At 34.9% G+C, this 18,444-nt stretch overlaps 1 long non-coding RNA gene across 1 annotated transcript in view; it reads right to left on the reverse strand.

Moving 5' to 3' along the window:
• The window catches only part of LOC126932957 (uncharacterized), a 46,082-nt gene that overhangs the window by 26,584 nt on the left and 1,054 nt on the right, over positions 1 to 18,444 (reverse strand). Inside the window, exon 3 of the long non-coding RNA XR_007718388.1 lies at positions 2,248 to 2,320. This is a non-coding gene — a long non-coding RNA (uncharacterized LOC126932957). The remainder of the gene's footprint in view (positions 1 to 2,247; positions 2,321 to 18,444) is intronic.

Below are 18,444 nucleotides of genomic sequence, written 5' to 3' on the forward strand. Positions count from 1 at the left end.
TGCACACCTCTCTTACTCATCTCCAATTAAAACCTTAAGCACCAAGTCTCAAGTAAGCTTCCCTGGCAGGCAACATTTCACATGTGTGATAATACATAATTTCTGGGAAAATCAATCCTGTCTAAATGTGGCTTCAACTGGGAGATAACATCTGAAATCTTACACCTGATTCTCCTGAACTTCCCTTGTGTACCTTTCCTTTTGCTGATATTAATCTTTACTCTTTTCACTGAAATAAACGATAACAATGTTATGAGTCCTGTGAGTCACCTGAGGGTGTTATTAGGGACCCCCAACATACCAAGAGATGCCTACCCATTTTCCTGTACTTTCTACAGACCACACATTATACTATAATTATGAACATGATACCATTGGGAGAAACCAGTGAAAGTATAAAAGATCACTATGTATTGTTTCTTATAACTACATGTGGGCCGATAATGATCTCAAGATAAAACATTTTTTATTTTTTTATTATACTTTAAGTTCTAGGGTACATGTATACAACGTTCAGGTTTGATACATAGGTATACATGTGCCATGTTGGTTTGCTGCACCCATCAACACATCATTTACATTAGGTATTTCTCCTAATGCTATCCCTCCTCCAGTCCCCCACCTCCCGACAGGCCCCAGTGTGTGATGTGCCCCTTCCTGTGTCCAAGTGTTCTCATTGTTCAATTCCCACCTATGAGTGAGAACATGCGGTGTTTGGTTTTCTGTTCTTGTGATAGTTTGCTGAGAATGATGGTTTCCAGCTTCATCCATGTCCCTGCAAAGGACATGAACTCATCCTTTTTATGGCTGCATAGTATTCCATGTTGTATATGTGCCACATTTTCTTAATCCAGTCTATCATTGATGGACATTTGGGTTGGTTCCAAGTCTTTGCTATTGTGAGTAGAACAGAGGCCTCAGAAATAACACCACACATCTACAACCATCTGATCTTTGACAAACCTGACAAAAACAAGAAATGGGGAAAGGATTCCCTATTTAATAAATGCTGCTGGGAAAACTGGCTAGCCATATGTAGGAAGCTGAAAATGGATCCCTTCCTTACACCTTATACAGAAATCAATTCAAGATGGATTAAAGACTTAAATGTTAGACCTAAAACCATAAAAAACCCAGAAGAAAACCTAGGCAGTACCATTCAGGACATAGGCATGGGCAGGAACTTCATGATTAAAACACCAAAAGCAATGGCAACAGAAGCCAAAATAGACAAATGGTATCTAATTAAACTAAAGTGTTTCTGCACAGGAAAAGAAACTACCATCAGAGTGAACAGGCAACCTACGGAATGGGAGAAAATTTTTGCAATCTACGTATCTGACAAAGGGCTAATATCCAGAATCTGTAAAGAACTCAAACAAATTTACAAGAAAATAACAAACAACCATCAAAGTGGGCAAAAGATATGAACAGACACTTCTCAAAAGAAAAGATTTATGCAGCCAACAGACACTTGAAAAAATGCTCATCATCACTGGTCATCAGAGAAATGCAAATTAAAACCACAATGAGATACATCTCACACCAGTTAGAATGGCAATCATTAAAAAGTCAGGAAACAGCAGATGCTGGAGAGGATGTGGTGAAAGAGGAATACTTTTCCACTGTTGGTGGGAGTGTAAATTAGTTCAACCATTGTGGAAGACAGTGTGGCGATTCCTGAAGGATCAAGAACTAGAAATACCATTTGACCCAGCAATACCATTACTGTGTATATACCCAAAGGATAAAACGTTTTTTAAATACTTATTTTAATTGTACCCTTTAAATTAGTGCATTTTATTTCATATGAATTATACCTCAATATAATTGATTTTTTTAAAAGGTCTAAATTACTTTATTATGAGAGCCTAGTCCTTGACCTTTATATAGTAGTCTGAAACATTTATGTATCTCATCATGATAAGATTTTGTACTAGTAAATCAACTTTTCATGATTTTCCACTTAGGTTGAATGTTTCCCCCAGCAAGGCTCCTCAGTCCCTCTCACAAATAGTCTTTTGTAAGGCAGCCCCGTTATTTTGTAAGAAGTACCTGAACATGCGATAAAACCAGTTAGACACAAACTAGAATGCCTCCTTCAAAATAAAAGATAAATTTAATAACCCCTACTCAACCAACTCAAAATGTATTTATCAAATACTTTTTTAATGCTAACATTGTGCCAGGAATTGCAGAAACTGATAAGTTATTACAAAACAACATCCATGCTTTTGCAGACCTTACCATAGTTCTGCCACATGCTATCTATGCAATCTTGGTTAAGTTTCTTAACCCTTTTCAACTTTAGTTTTCACATCTGTAAAATAGAGAAAATGAAACCACTTACCTCATAAGTTATAAAGCTTAAATGATTTTTAAAGTTTTATATAGCAATGCAAAGAAAATGACCTCATGGCTGGCAAAAAGCAAATATACCTGGGGATTCATGAGAAGATAGTAAAACAATAACTAAAGGAGTCCCAGAATTATAAAGATGGTAGGATTTGAGTTACATGTGGAGAAAGGAGGTGGTAAAGGAAATAAAAACCATGAATAACAAGGGAGGATGTTTGGCACTGGACTATATAAGGAAGTGAATCTATTAATATATGGTTGTGGTGGGAGATGAGGATGGATAGGTGAAGTATCCAATTGTAGACTAAGTAGAACTTAGATGTTATTGAAAAAGTAATAAAAACTGTAAATAGTTTCCAATATGGATACAATTACAGTTTGATGTTTTCAAGATTATGAGTATGATATTAATTAGTAGGATGCTTTAGAGTGATAATATTCTTTAGAAAAAGGGGAAAGAATTTAGGAGACTACTGTGATGATCTAGAAATTAGGCAATAAAATTCTGAAACCTTGAAGTTTGGATCCAAAACATACAGTGAAGGCAGATAAACTAAATATGTCATTTAGTAGAATAATTTAACCTAACACATTATTGAATGAATGACAACAATATGATCTGGTGATGCTTTCTTTAATGAAAGGAGTATGTGTTGATTTGATGGTTAGTTAACAGGCTCTATTATACCTATTATTATTTCTCCTCAACTTTAATGTTTTTTTCCTCAGGAACTCATTATTAGTGACAATATATTAAACATACATTGTTATCTTTTACTAAATTTATTACATAATTCTTTTCAGACTGCTCACCATTTAGCCAATGAAAAATACATACTGTTTTAGGTTTATGAAACATGCAAATTTTTATATATAAGATGATATTTTATGAGTTGCAAAGCTTCAATATATCTCGTTTTAAATTTCATTTCTACACCCAGATAAATGTAACCACCACAATTCTGACATGAAACAGTTCTATCATCTCCCAATATTTCCTGTCTTTTCTGTATTTAATTTACTTCCTCATTCTCTAGCTGTTAACAACCACCAACGTACTTTCTATTAGTATACTTTTGCCTTTTTAAGAGGAATATTATTTAAATGGAATCACACAGTTTGTACTTTCTTGTGACTAACCTACTTAGCATAACGCCTTAGAGGTTCACACATATTATCAAGTGTATCAGTATAGTTTTTCCATTTTATTCAATTGTGTGAATAAACCACAATTCTTTTATTCACTTGCTAGTTATTGGACATTTGGATAATTTCCAATTTGGGATTATTATGAACAAAGTTGCCATAAAGGTTAACATACAAGTCTTTCTATAGACATATGCTGGGTCACAGGACAAAATATATACTTAACCTTATAAATCTTTGTAAGAGGCCGGGCGCGGTGGCTCATGCCTGTAATCCCAGCACTTTGGGAGGCCGAGGCGGGCGGATCACAAGGTCAGGAGATCGAGACCACGGTGAAACCCCGTCTCTACTAAAAATACAAAAAATTAGCCGGGCGCGGTGGCAGGCGCCTGTAGTCCCAGCTACTCAGGAGGCTGAGGCAGGAGAATGGCGTGAACCCGGGAGGCGGAGCTTGCAGTGAGCCGAGATCGCGCCACTGCACTCCAACCTGGGCGACAGAGCGAGATTCCGTCTCAAAAAAAAAAAAAAAAAAAAAATCTTTGTAAGAAACTTTATAAATATTGTAAGAAATTTCTTTCAATAGTGGCTATACCATTTTTTATTGCTACCAGCAATTTATTAAAAGTTCAGCTGTTCCACATCGTCATCAACACTTGGTATTGTCAAACATATTTTTAATTAGTCATTCTATTGTTGGTAAAGTGGTACTGCTTTGTGGTTTTGATTCGTGTTTTCCTAGTGAGAAAAAATGTTGACCATATTTTCAAGTACTTATTACCATTCTTATATCTTTTTAATTATTTTTTGGATTTATTAAGGTATAATTGATGAATAGGAATTGTATAGATTTAAAGTCTACAGTTTGATGTTTTGACATATGTTTACATTGTCATATGATTAGCACAAGCAAGCCAGTTGATATATCCATCACTTCTTCCCTCTTTCCTTCCATCCTTCTTTCCTGAGAACTCTTAAGAGCTATCCTCTTAGCAAATCTTCTTTAATATAGTGTCTATTCCAATATATCACTCATTGTAATTAATTTTTGTTGTCTTATCATTGACTTTCAAGCAGGCTTAATTTTCTGAATACAGGTTCTTAATTGGGAAGATGCTTTGCAAATAGTTTCCCACAATCTTTGCCTTGCCATTGTATTTTCTTAACAGAATAAAAGATTTAATTATATTGAATTCCAAATCATCATTTTTTTCTTTTGTAATATGGGATTTTTTTGTATAGTTTTTTGATTCGATTATGCTTTCTTCTAGAAATTTTATATTTTTAGTTCTGATATTTACGGGTATCATGTATTTTGAGATAAATTTGTATATGGTGGTAACGTAAGGGTTGAGGTATCTCATTTTATTTCATATGACTTCCAATTGTTCTAGCATCAGTTATTACTAAAGAGTATTACTTCTCCATTGAATTACCTAGGCTGATTCATTGAAAATCATTATTTATTACTCATATATGTCTGAGTCTACTTTTGAACCCTTCCTTTGCTTCCATCATCTATGTTTATATTATTACACATGCCACATGGTCTTGATTAATGTAGTATGCTGAGTATTGAAATCAGATAATATAAGTCCTCTCACTTCTCTTTTAACATTCATTGTTAAGTGTACATTAATTGTTTGGACCATTTAATTTTATATAAATTTTGTATAAATTTTATATAAATTTGTAATTGGCCTGTTAATTTCCTTAATAAATCTGTTTGGATTTTCATGATAATTATATTGAATCCATAGACCAATTATAGGGATAATTGAAATTTTAACAATACTAAGTCTTGAGATCTATGAACATTATATATCTTTCTATTTGTTTATGTGTCTAATTTCCCTCAGCAATGTTTAGTAACATTTGGTGTATAAGCTTTATTATTTTTTATATGCATCCCTGTGGATTTCTACAATTTTGAACTACTTTAAATGGTGTTGTATTTAAATTTGTATTTCTAAATATTAATTGCTAGCATATAAAAATACAACTGATTTTTAAAATTCTCCTTGTAAAAGGTTGAAAAAGCTAATTATTAGTCATAACATTATTTTGTGTGAATTCATTAGAAATTCCTGTAAAAACGTTTAATCATTTAGTCTGTTAATAAAGACAGTTTTACTTCTTAATATTCAATGTGTATATTTTATTTATTTTTCCTACCTTATTACAATGGTAACAACCTCCAATAGAATATGGAATAAAAGTTGTCTGTGGATATTTTTGTTTCGTTCCTGAGCTTAGAGAGGAAAAATTTAGTTTTTTTATAGTTAAGTATGATTTTGAAAGCAGCTTTTCATAGGCGCCCTTTGTCACATTGAGGAAAATTCCCTGGCACTCCTAGCTTAAGAGAGCATTTTTAAAATGATAAATTTGTATTCGATATTACTTGTATTCAATATTACTATTATTTTAGCATGTATTAAGAAGATCATATGTGTGTGTATATATATTTATAAATGTATGTGTGAATATAGATGTGTGTGTGTGGTGTGTATGTATATATATACATCTTTTTCTGTCAATATGGTGAATTACATTGATTTTTAAATGTTAAACCATTTTTACATTCTTCAAACTCCATTTAGTTTTCTAAATTTTAGGGGGAAGAGGGATGCATCTATGTTTATAAAAATATTACTGTAAGATTTATTTTCTTGTAATTTATTTATCTGGTTTTAGTGTCTGATTACTATTCTTGTGATTGTATATTTTCCATCTTAGAATTAGTTTGCTTAGAATTAGTATTATTCTTTAAATTTATGGAATAAAGACATCTGCAACTAGAATTTATTTTTAGGAATGTTTTAATGACAAGTTATACTTCTGCAATAATTAGAGGGCTACTCAGGCTACCTACTTCTTGAGGAAATTGTTTTAATTTATGTATTTCAAGGACATGTGTACTTTATCTAATTTGACAAATTTGTTGGCGTAAGTTTTTCATAAATTTTAAGATTATTTTTCAATTGACTGTAGGATCTGAACCATTGATGCCTGTTTTACTGCTGGTATAGTTAATTTGTGTTTATTCTCTTTTTCTCCCTAATCTATCTGGCTAGAGGTTTATTGATCATATTGATTCTTTTAATGAGCCACTTATTGTTTTCACTGACTTTCTCTATAGCTTTTGTTTGATATTTCTGCTCTTATCTTTATTATTTGATATATTCCTCTTTGTGCACAATTTTGGGGATTTTGTTTTGCTGTTCTTTTTTTTAAGTTCCCTAAATGGGAAGCTTAGATTATTGATTTGACAGATTTGGGGTTTTTTTTAGGCATTGAATGCCATAAGTGTCCTGTTTAGTCCTGTTTTATTTTCATCTCATCAACTCTCATATGTCACATTTTTCTTTTTCAAAAAGTTTAAATTATCTTCTAATTTTACTTGTTATTTCTACCAGAGATACAGAAATACAGAGAGAGAGAGAGAGAGAGATTTATATATCAATATATATATATAAATCTATTGCAAGAAAAAGGAATTGGCTTACATGATTGTGATGGCTGGCTTAGCAACTCCTACTTCTGTAGGGCAGGCAGTCAAGAAGATTGGTTGGAACTCTTAAGCACAAGCTGAAGCTGTAGTCCACAAAATGATTTTTTTTTTCCCAGAGAAGCCTAATTCTGCTTTGAGAGATTTTCAACTGACTGAATCAGGTCCATCTTTGTTATACAGAATAATTTTCCTTACTTAAACTGACTATAGACTTTAATTACAGCTGCCAAATATCTTCACAGCAATACCTTGATTAGTGTTTGATTGAATAACCTGGAACTATAGCCTAGCCAAGTTAATACACAAACAGGCTGCCTTAGTCCATTTATGCTGCTATAACAAAATACCACAGACAATAATTTATAAAGAGTATAGATTTATTGCTCAGAATTATAAGGCTGGGAACTCCAAGATCAAGGTGCCAGCATGTTCGATGTCTGGTGATGGCCTCATCTCTGTTTTCAAGATGCTACCTTGAATGCTGTGTTCTGACATGGTGGAAGGAAAGCAAGCACAAAAGGACTGCCTAGTTTCCCTCCACCCTTTTATAAGGTTCTAATCAAATCCCTAATGGCAGGGCCCTCATGGCTTAATCACCTCCTCAAGGCCTCACCTCACGTTGAGAATTAAATTTCATCATGAATTTTGGAAGGGACACAAACATTCAAACCACTGGTCATCACATTGACTCAGTGGTAAAATAGAAGTATATTTTAAAATTTCTCAATATTTGGGGATTTATATGTATCTTTCCTTTTGTTTCTAATTTAATTCCATTTAGCAGGAGAACATAATTTCTATGGTTCTTTTTTATATTTATAGAGCTTATCTTACTGATTTTTTATCTTGGTAATTTTTCCATAACTACTTAAAACAAAGTGATTTCTGTTATCCTTTGGTGGAGTGTTCTATAAATGTAAAATAGCTTTAATTTTTTGTTAAATTTTCTATATCCTTACTGAAATCTGGTCTACACGTTTGATATGACTTGACTGTATCCCCACCCAAATCTCATCTTCAATTGTAATCCCCATAATCCCCACATGTCTAGAGAGAGACCTGGTAGGAGGTGATTGGATCATGGGGATTGTTATTCCTATGCTGCCTTCATAATAGTGAGTTGTCACAAGATCTGGTGGTTTTGTAAGGGGCTCTTCCCCCTTCGCTCCTCATTATTTTTCTCCCCTACCACCTTGTGAAGGTCCTTGCTGCCTCTTCACCTTCTGCCACATGGAACTGGGAAGGCCTCAGGAAACTTACACCTTTTTTCTTAATAAGTTACTCAGTCTCAGGTAGTATCTTTATAGCAGTGTGAGAACATTCTAATACAGTAAATTGGTACCAGGAGTGGGGCACTGCAATAAAGATACTTGAAAATGTGGAAGCAATGTTGGAACTGGGTATCAGGCAGAGGTTGGAACAGTTTGGAGGGCTCAGTAGAAGACATGAAGATGTGGGAAAGCGTGGAGTGATATAAACAACAAAGTCCAGGCTGAGGTCTCTCAGATGGAAATGAGGAACTTATCGGGAACTGGAGCAAAGGTCACTCTGGCTATGCTTTAGCAAAGAGACTGGTGGCATTCTGCCCCTGCCCTAGAGATCTGTGGAACTTTGAACTTGAGAGAGATGATTTAAGATATCTGGCAGAAGAAATTTCTAAGCAGCAAAGCGTTCAGGAGATGACAGATCATAAAAGTTGAAAAATTTGCAGCCTGACCATGTGATAGAAAGTAAAACCCATTTTCTGGAGAGAAATTCAAGCCCGCTGCAGAAATTTTCATAAGTAACAAAGAGCTGAATGTTAATAGCCAAGAAAATGAGAAAAATGTCTCCAGAGCATGTCAGAGATCTTCATGGAAGCCCCTCCCATTACAGGTCTGGAGGCCTAGGAGAAAAAATTGGTTTCCTGGGCTTGGCACAGGGCCCCAGCTGCTGTGTGCAGCCTAGGGACTTGGTGCCCTGAGTCCCAGAAGCTGGGGCAAAAAGACCCAGATATAGCTTGGGCTGTTGCTTCGAAGGGTGCAGGATCCAAGCCTTAGTGCTTAACATGTGGTGCTGGGACTGTGGGTGCACAGATATCAAGAATTGAGGTTTGGAAACCAACTAGATTTCAGAGGATGTATGGAAATGCCTGGATGTCCAGGCAGAAATATGCTGCAGTGGTGGAACCCTCATGGAGAACCTCTGCTTGGACAGTGTGGACAGAAAATGAGGGGTTGGAGCACCCCACATAGAGTCCTCACTGGGGCACTGCATAATGGAGCTGTGAGAAGAGGGCCACCGTCCTCCAGATCTCAGAATGGTAGATCCACCAACAGCTTGTACACTGTGCCTGGAAAAGCTGCAGATACTCAATGCTAGCCTGTGAAAGCAGCCAGGAAGAGAGTTGTACCCTGCCAAGCTATAGGGTCAGAGCTGCCCAAGGCTGTGGGAGCCTACCTCTTGCATCAGAATAAGCTGGATGTGAGACATGGAGTCAAAGGAGTTTATTTCAGAGCTTGGAGATTTAATGACTGCCTCTCTGGATTTTGGACTTGCACAGGGCCTGTAGCCCCTTTGTTTTGGCCAATTTCTCCCATTTGGAATGGGAGGTTTTATTCAATGTCTGCACCTCCATTGTATCTTGGAAGTAACTAACTTGCTTTTGATTTTTATAGGCTCATAGGCACAAGGGACTTCCCTCATCTCAGATGAGAATTTGGACTTGGACTTTTGATTGAATGCTGGAATGAGTTAAGACTTTGGGGGGAGTGTTGGGAAGGCATGAATGGTTTTGAAAATTTGCCTTTTCTCAGATGAGACTTTGAAATTGAACTTTTGAGTTAATGCTGGAATGAGTTAAGACTTTGGGAGACTGTTGGGAAGGCATGATTGATTTTGGAATGTGAGGATATCAGATTTGTGAGGGGTCAGGGATGGAATGGTATGGATTGGCTGTGTCCGCACCCAAATCTCATCCCGAATTGTAACCTCCATAATCCCAACATGTCTAGGGAGAGACCTGATAGGAGGTGATTGGATCACAGGGGCAGTTCACTTATGCTGTTCTCTTGATGGTGAGATCTCATCAGATCTGAAGAGACCTGATGGTTTTATAAGGGGATTTCATGAGGACCCCTTATCCCATCAGATCTGATGTTTTTTTAAGGGGCTCTTCCTCCTTTATTCCTCATTCTTCTCTCTCCTGCCACCATATGAAGAAGGTCCTTCCTTCCCCTTTACCTTCTGCCATGATTGTATTCTGAGGCCTTCCCAGCCATATAGGACTGTGAGTCAGTTAAACGTCTTTCCTTTATAAATTACCCAGTCTCAGGTAGTATTTATAGAGTCATGTGAGAACAGACTAATACAATGTTCTATCTTTTATTGACAAACAAGTGTTAAATTTGTAACTATAATGTTAAATTTGTTTATTTATCTTTTTCCTTCTCTCAAATTTTTGTTTAAAATTTGTTTAAGGACCCGTTTTAATGAGACCTAATTTACATACTACAAAAGTTATCTTTTTAAATTGTACAACACGATTAGTTTTATTAGTAGTTATGCATTGCTTAACAATACAAATGTATTGTGAAAAATACATTGTTAGGTGATTTCATAATTGTGTGAACATCATAGGATATACTTGCACAAACCCAGGTGGTATAGCCTATGACAACATAGGCTATATGGTATAGACTATTGCTCTTAGGCTACAAATCTATACAGCATTTTATTTTTCTGAATACTGTAGGAAATTATAGCACAATGGTAAGTATTAACATTTGGGGATCTGAGCATGAGAAGGTACAGTAAAAATATAATATTATATTCTTTTGTGAACACAGGGATATATGTAATCCTTCACTGACCAAAATGTAGTTATGAGGCACATGACTGTATATAGTCACAGATTTGAGCAATATCACCACAATCTAATATTAGAACATTTCCATCACTACAAAAATAAGCCTTATACTCATTAGAGGTTACTCCCCATTCCTCTCTCTACTAGCCCCTAGCAACCACTAATCTATTTTATGTCTATAGAGATATGCCTGTTCTGAGCATGTCACAAAAATTGAATCATAGAATATGTAGTGTTATGTGTCTAGTTTCTTTCACTTACTATAATGGTTTCAATGTTCATTCATGTTGTAGTACGTATTAGTATTTTATTATTTCTATGTCCTAGTAATATCCACTGCATGAATATATAACATCTATTAGTTACCGATTCATGTATGTTAAAATTCCATTAGAAGAGAATACACATTTATGACTGTCATATCCTCATGAAAGAGTAATGTCTCTATCATTACAAAATGTCCCTCATTATCCCTGGTAATTGTTCTAGTTCTCCAATCTACTTTGTCTAATATTAATATAGCAACTCTAGGTTTTTTGAAAAAATAAGAGTTTGCATGTTAAACTTTTTCTCATAATTTGACTTTAAACTTAATTTCATCTTTTATTTAAAGTCGATTTCTTATAGACAACTCATAGAGGGTCTTGGTTTTAGGGTGACCAACTGCCTTTTAAATGGAACATTTAGATTAATTACCTCTAATATTATTATTTCTCAATATAATTATGGTTGAGTTAAATCTACTATACAGGTTTTTTTGGTCCTATCTGTTCTTGATTTCTTTTCTCTTCTTTTGCATTTGTTTGGATTTTTTATAATCCTTTTTCAAGTCTACTATTAGTCCATTAGTGATACATCTTTATTGATCTGTATCATGGTTTCCTTAGTTTATAAAATACGTTTTAGAATATTACACTATAAGTTCAAATAATATACTGCTTCATATCTTTTATAAGAAACTTGCAAGTGTATACTTTTAGTTCCCCCTCAATATTATGACGCACCTCACAATTCACTACTGTTAGTTTTATCTTAAACATTCAAATATCTTTTTAAATACCTTTAAAATTTTGCGAAAAAAAATTTATTTTGCCCACGGATCTTCATTGCTTTGGGTTAATCCAATTTTTCTTTTGGTTTGATTTTCCTTCTTTTTCTACATTAACACAAATTTTATTATAGGTCTGTGGTTAGTGAATTCTCTTGGGTTTGTTTGTCTGAAAAATTCTTTATTTCACCTTAATTTGTGAATGATAAATTTTACTGCATAGTAAATTCTAGATTGACAGCTGATAAGTGTTTCTTTTGTTTTGTTTTTGTTTTATTATTCCATGCATGTTGCTGAATTACATTATTACTATAATAGATTCTGATAAAAATTATCCATTATAAGGACTATGTCTCTTTTTTAACTTGTTGTTTTTAAGACTTTTTATGTCTATTAAAAGTCATCATTCATTTGATTATGATATGTCTTGTTGTGACTTCATTTTTCTTCTGTTTGGGCTTTGTTGAACTTTGTGGATCTCTGAATTCAAATTTTCTATTATAGTTTGAAAGTATTTAGAATTACTTTTGAAACAATTTCCCTTTCTGACTCATTTTTTCCCCTGGGGCCCCAATTATATGTTTGTTTGACCGCTTGATATTGTCCCACAGGTGACAAATGCTGTTCTTTCTTTGACCAGTTCTTTTCTCTCTGTGTTTTGTTTTGAATATTTTCTATTGCTATGTCCTCAGTTTCACTGAATTTTTGTTTTAGTGTCTAGTTACTCTTACTCTCATCCAATGTATTTTTTTTCTTGGATTCTATATTTATGGTACCTACATGTTTGATTTGAATCTTTTTATATCTTCCATTTTTTTCATTATCACATTTATGTTTTCCTCTACTTTTTTGTACATATGTAGTATACTTACAATAATTTTCTAATGTCCTTGTCTACTAGTTCAAAAACGTCTGTGTCCTTTCTGGTCTGTTTCTGTTGTTGATTTTTCTCCTGGTTATGGATCAGGCTTTGCTACTTTATTGCATGCCTGATGATGTTTAGTTCGTTGCTGGACTTTGTTCATTATATGTCATGTGATGCTTCATTTTGTTATATTATTTTAAATATTGTTGATCTTTTCTCTAGGACAAAATTAGCATACCAGTAAAATCCTTTTTAGACTTCTTTTTGAGTTTGACAGAGAAGCTTTACTTATCATTTCACCCCCTCCATTAATACAATATATTTATGAAGACCCTATGTATACATAGGACATAGGTTATTCACTTTAGGTGGCGAGAATAGCAACTAATTCCAGATATGTGTGAGCTTTGCTAATTGTTCTGACAATATTTTCCTTAGTTTCTTCCCCTAGTCTTGGGTGGTTTCCTCACATGCTTGTGCAAATCAATACTCAGACAGACTTTCACTGACCCTATGAAGATACCTAGACCTCTCTTTCTGTGCAGCTCCCTCTGTTGAGAACGTTGTTTCCTCAGTTAAGTCCATTGAGTTCTGTTTGGTTTCTTACTCCATGCACTGTGCTCTAGAAGAGCTTTTTAGCCAGTAATATGTGTAAATCATAGGCTATATCTTGGTTTTGCTCTTCTTTCAGGAAATATTCTCATGTACTCCTTGTTATTCAATGTCTAAGCACCTCGATTTCTCTATTTTGTCCAATTATACAATTGTTAAATGTGAGGCATTAAACCCTGACTCTATCACTTTATCATGAGCAGATAGATGTAGAACCACAAAATATTACTTCCAAATTATTTAAGTTTGGAAAAAAGCTGATTCTCTGTGTACAGATTTATCTGAATACTAAATATAGACTTTCTGTAATCAAATTAAACCTATCCTCAGATAGAGGCAATTTAACCATCACATTTTAAATAAAAGCAACTGTGCATTTTGTCCAGAAAAGAAACAATGCAATTTGGTGTAACTTGAAATCTCATTATCTATATTACCTGTATCTATATCTATTTATCTATATACACATATGCATATTTCCACAAGGTGCAAAGACCAATCAAGTTAGACGTAATGAATACCACAAATTCATTAATTTGCATAATTGCAAAAGTAGATATGTCAGCCAAAACAATACAACAATTTTAGGGTCTACTGATATAAAAGTATCTCATATACCCTCTTAGCCTTCAGTAAAGCTATATGCAACAAAGCTCATTTTTGACCCATGTGCTAAATTACTTACTAAATTTAGTAAATAAATCATCTTATAAAACAGCCTTACCCATGCACTCTATGAAATCCTCACCTAGAATACCTAATTTTTCATTTTAACAAGCATACATTTATAGGTATATATATGTATTTTTTTCATAAAATATAATAATATTGTTAGGTTCCTAGCTATCTTATGTGTCAGTTATTGATGAATGTATGATATTAACAACACACATACAGACAGATTATTTTCTGCAGGAATATTCATTTTTAGGAAAAGGACGGCCAATAACTTATTCCTTACAGGGAAGAATTTATTCTTCTACTAAGATTTACATATTATCAACAAGATTAGCCAAATCTTATACATTTGGATAAAAATTTACATGTAGAATATGTTGTCCCGAAGTATCTGAGGTAAAATGACTAGTTGGATTATAACTAACATATAAAGTATGGCATAAGAAAGGTATCTTAAATTTTCTGAAGTAAAATTCAATTTTCTGACTATATACACTTATGTTAATATATTAGGAACAGTCATTTGTATTAGTTCCTGTTGCCTGGATAAGCATGATTCACCGACTATTCTATACCTTATTCTCATGCCCCCTCCCCGACAAAACACTAGGACACCCTTAATCTAAATTAGTTAAATACTCTATGTTAATGTAAATGTTATTATTTTACTGATTTCCAAAATGTAGAACATTTATATTGTAGGATATATGATACTTAAATATTCGCTGTATACAAGATTTTGTCCTAATCACTGTATATCTATTTTCCTACTTCTCACAAAATTGAATGTTGGAAATTGTTATACAGATTTTAGAAATAAAGCTATGAGCAAAATACCTGAATTATCTTCGTTATTTTCTCCTAAAAATGGCAGTGTTAACACCAGGTTTCTTTCTTGCACTTGCCCCTATTTTATGCTGCTCAGCAATATTGTTGTTTTAATAAATGGCCTCAAAATTTCTGCCTCTTCTGAGATACTAAAGCTACATTATGATAATACAAGCTGAAATTTTCCTGACTTGTAACTGTAAAGTCAGATGTTTCTTCAGTTAAATGTGACCCAGTTAGTAGAATGATACCCAGGATCCCCCTACAAGGCTACATTAAAACAGCCATTAAAATGCTGCATTAGGCCTGGCGTAATGGTTCATGCCTATAATCCTAGCATTTTGAGAGGCCAAGAGGAGCAGATCACTTGAAGCCAGGAGTTTGAGACCAGCCTATGCAACAAGGCAGAAGCCTATCTCTAAATTTTTTTTTTTTAATTAGCCAGGCACAGTGGTCTGTACCTATAGTCTCAGCTAATCAGGAGGCTGAGGTGGGAGGATCACTTGGTAAGCAAGGGGTGTGAGGCTGTAGTGAGCTATAGCATGCCACTGCACTACAGCTTGGGCGACAGAACCAGAATCCATCTATAGAAAAAGATTAAATAGTCTGAGCACGGTGGCTGCCTGTAATCCCAGCACTTTGGGAGGCCGAGGCAGGTGGATCACAAGGTCAGGAGATCGAGACCATTCTGGCTAACACAGTGAAAACCCATCTCTACTGAAAATACAAAAAAAATAGCCTGGCTTGGTGTTGGGTGCCTGTTGTCCCAGCGACTCCGAAGGCTGAGGCAGGAGAATGGCGTGAACCCGGGAGGCAGAGATTGCAGTGAGCCGAGATCGTGCCATTGCACTCCAGCCTGGGTGACAGAGCAAGACACCGTCCCAAAGAAAAAAAAAAGATTAAATAAATAAGAAAAATAAAAATGTGCACTGTGGTCATCAGATTATTAAACTAGTTTTGCTGAATTGGGAAAACTTTACATTAATTTCATTGACTTATATTCCGCAGCATCTCAAAAATGTGAACCAAATCACAATATTTAATTTGATATTAAAAAGTTTCTATTCTATACCAATATATGAATGCCACTTAAATATCCCACAGTGATGGTTGCAATAATATATGCTGCTTGAATGATTTCTAATGTAGGTTTCTTAAGCAGAGTTTCATTAATTCTGTGAGCTTCTATGGAAAATGCTGTGTGTGTAAAATTTATTGAATTGTTATTATATGGTAGGCATTCAAAATATTTTTACATATGTAAATACTAAATGACTTAATTTTAAAGTAATATTGATAATTAGGTAATTTTAAGAACATACAATCTATCCTGCAACCTTGCCTATAAGTAGATTGTATTGAGTGTTAAGCTGTATACATGATAGGATTTCAACAGTTGAATTGTGTGCTTGGTTCAATATTTGTACTTCCAAAAGGTCCAAAAATACTAAAAACTTGTGAAAGTGGGTCTCCACACAAAATATAAAGTTAGCTTTTATAGAGAGTGAAGTGGGGGAGGATAATTTTCCAGCCAACAAGCAGCCATGATTACCATCCACTGCTTTTATTCTATTGGCTGAATATAGATTAATGTACTTTCTCCACTGTTCCAATGCATAATGTATGAACACGATTACTGGGGTAATTTAGAAACAGGATGCCTTTAATCTTCTGCTCAATCAATTACAATACATAGGTTATAAAATGTTCTGTGATTTTACACTGAATCCTTAATAGAACTAATTTTGGAGTTAAATGAGATTAGGAAAAGTGTAAAGCCCACAGAGCTCACACATATGTAACAAAGACAATGGGATTTTAGCCATCACGTATTTAGTTAACCAACCCAAACAAACAGAGACCACTCTAAAAGTTGCAGAGAAAGAGAGAATACTTCAGGGAGCAGAAAGCCACTTTTTCTCTTGAAGAAGGAAAGTGGAATTCAAGGGTTTCCAGAATCAATATCCTATGAAAGTTAGTTTCAGACTTATAATTAGAGACATTATGCACAGTTACCTTCTGCATGTCAATATATCTTGTCATGTGACAGATAAACTTTGTGTTTCCAGCTGTATTTGGAAATACCTATTACTTTAAAACAGTATTCATTCACTAAATTTATGTGTAATTTTTAAAAAGTTTAGCTATATTACCTGTATATAACTTATTGTTATATTATTGTGCCGTGAAATCTTAATTAAAATACAACTTTATAGGTGAAACTTTAATTACAATCTACGCAATATGCAGTTTCTTCATTTTTTTCTGGAGTCCTTGATGCATTTTGGGAGGAAGGTGAACTTGGGTTTAGTTAAGACGCTAAGTAGAGAAGAAATGTGTTTTAGAACACTCTATTTCTTTGGGCATTTGGTGAAGAGAGTGGTGCATGTGGATACATTAGGGCCACTTGCCTGAGTTTGTAGTTCTATTGTCTGCGGCTGGTTGTAGGCAGAGAACAGTTGCCAACGGCTGATTCGGATTCAGAACCATGGATAGCTCCACACGTTCAGCACCTGGGAGAGAAACTCTAGTCGTCTCCCAAGCACGGCTGCAGCTAGCGAACAGTATGACGGAATGATGGACTTATATATATTTTTAAGGAGAAAATAAAACCACACACTAGTGATATATGGCTTTTTATATTCCCGCAGAGGCAACCATAAAGACTTAGGAAAGCTCAAGCTACTAGAAGAGCCTAGAGGTTGTCATAGGTTGCTTATTTTTAAAGTAAACCTTATTAGCCATAAAATTCAACATTCCTAGGAACGTCTTTCGTTTGATTCATTTTAATTACTCTGATATTAAAGAGGAGGAATTACTTCGGTTCTTGTTTTTGTTTAGACTTTGGGGTTTGTTGTTTTGGAACATAAAAGTTGTTATGCTTACTTCCTGGTTATTGCAACCCACCTGATTCACCTTCCTAAACTAACTCTGCTTCACGGCCCTTCTCAGTTCCACTCTCATTATTTCACTTCAGATTTGAAGCTGTAACTGAGAAAATAAGAACCCAATTGACTCAAGGCATAGCAGGCTAATGAGCTACAAGAACCCCCCAAATTCTATCATTCAACTGCATGTGTTGACAGGAATCTCTGGACCCTTATCTCCAGCAGGAAATGAGATATTCGTCTGTGTTCTGCTTGAGTAGATTGAAGTCGTAGCAAATTCCATTTAGAGAAAGGGGCGTGGAGAGGGGCTATCAGGTTAAAGTGGCTGGGGGAGAGATAACAAAAATAAAGGGAAAACAATAAAGAAAAACTAGAAAAGCAACTTCAGAAACACGCTTTCCTGGCACAGCTTGTCACATTTGTTTTCCTAAGTCTCCAGGAGGACTATTTGAACAGAAGTGTCTGTATACCCTGAGATTCCCACGCTGGCAGCCTTTGAGAAGCGAGAAGGAAGAGGACTCTATTCTGCCCCTTGAACCCTTTTCTATCCTATATGAGATGGCTCCTTAGAGATGGTGGAGGAGAGCAGAATGTAGCTAGTGTGTTCCGGAGATGAGTGGCATCGGAGGTCACAGCCAAGGCTGGTAACTCTTAGCCCCACCCACC

Source organism: Macaca thibetana, chromosome 12 (genome assembly GCF_024542745.1).
Source record: "Macaca thibetana thibetana isolate TM-01 chromosome 12, ASM2454274v1, whole genome shotgun sequence".
Classification (NCBI taxonomy): domain Eukaryota; kingdom Metazoa; phylum Chordata; class Mammalia; order Primates; family Cercopithecidae; genus Macaca; species Macaca thibetana.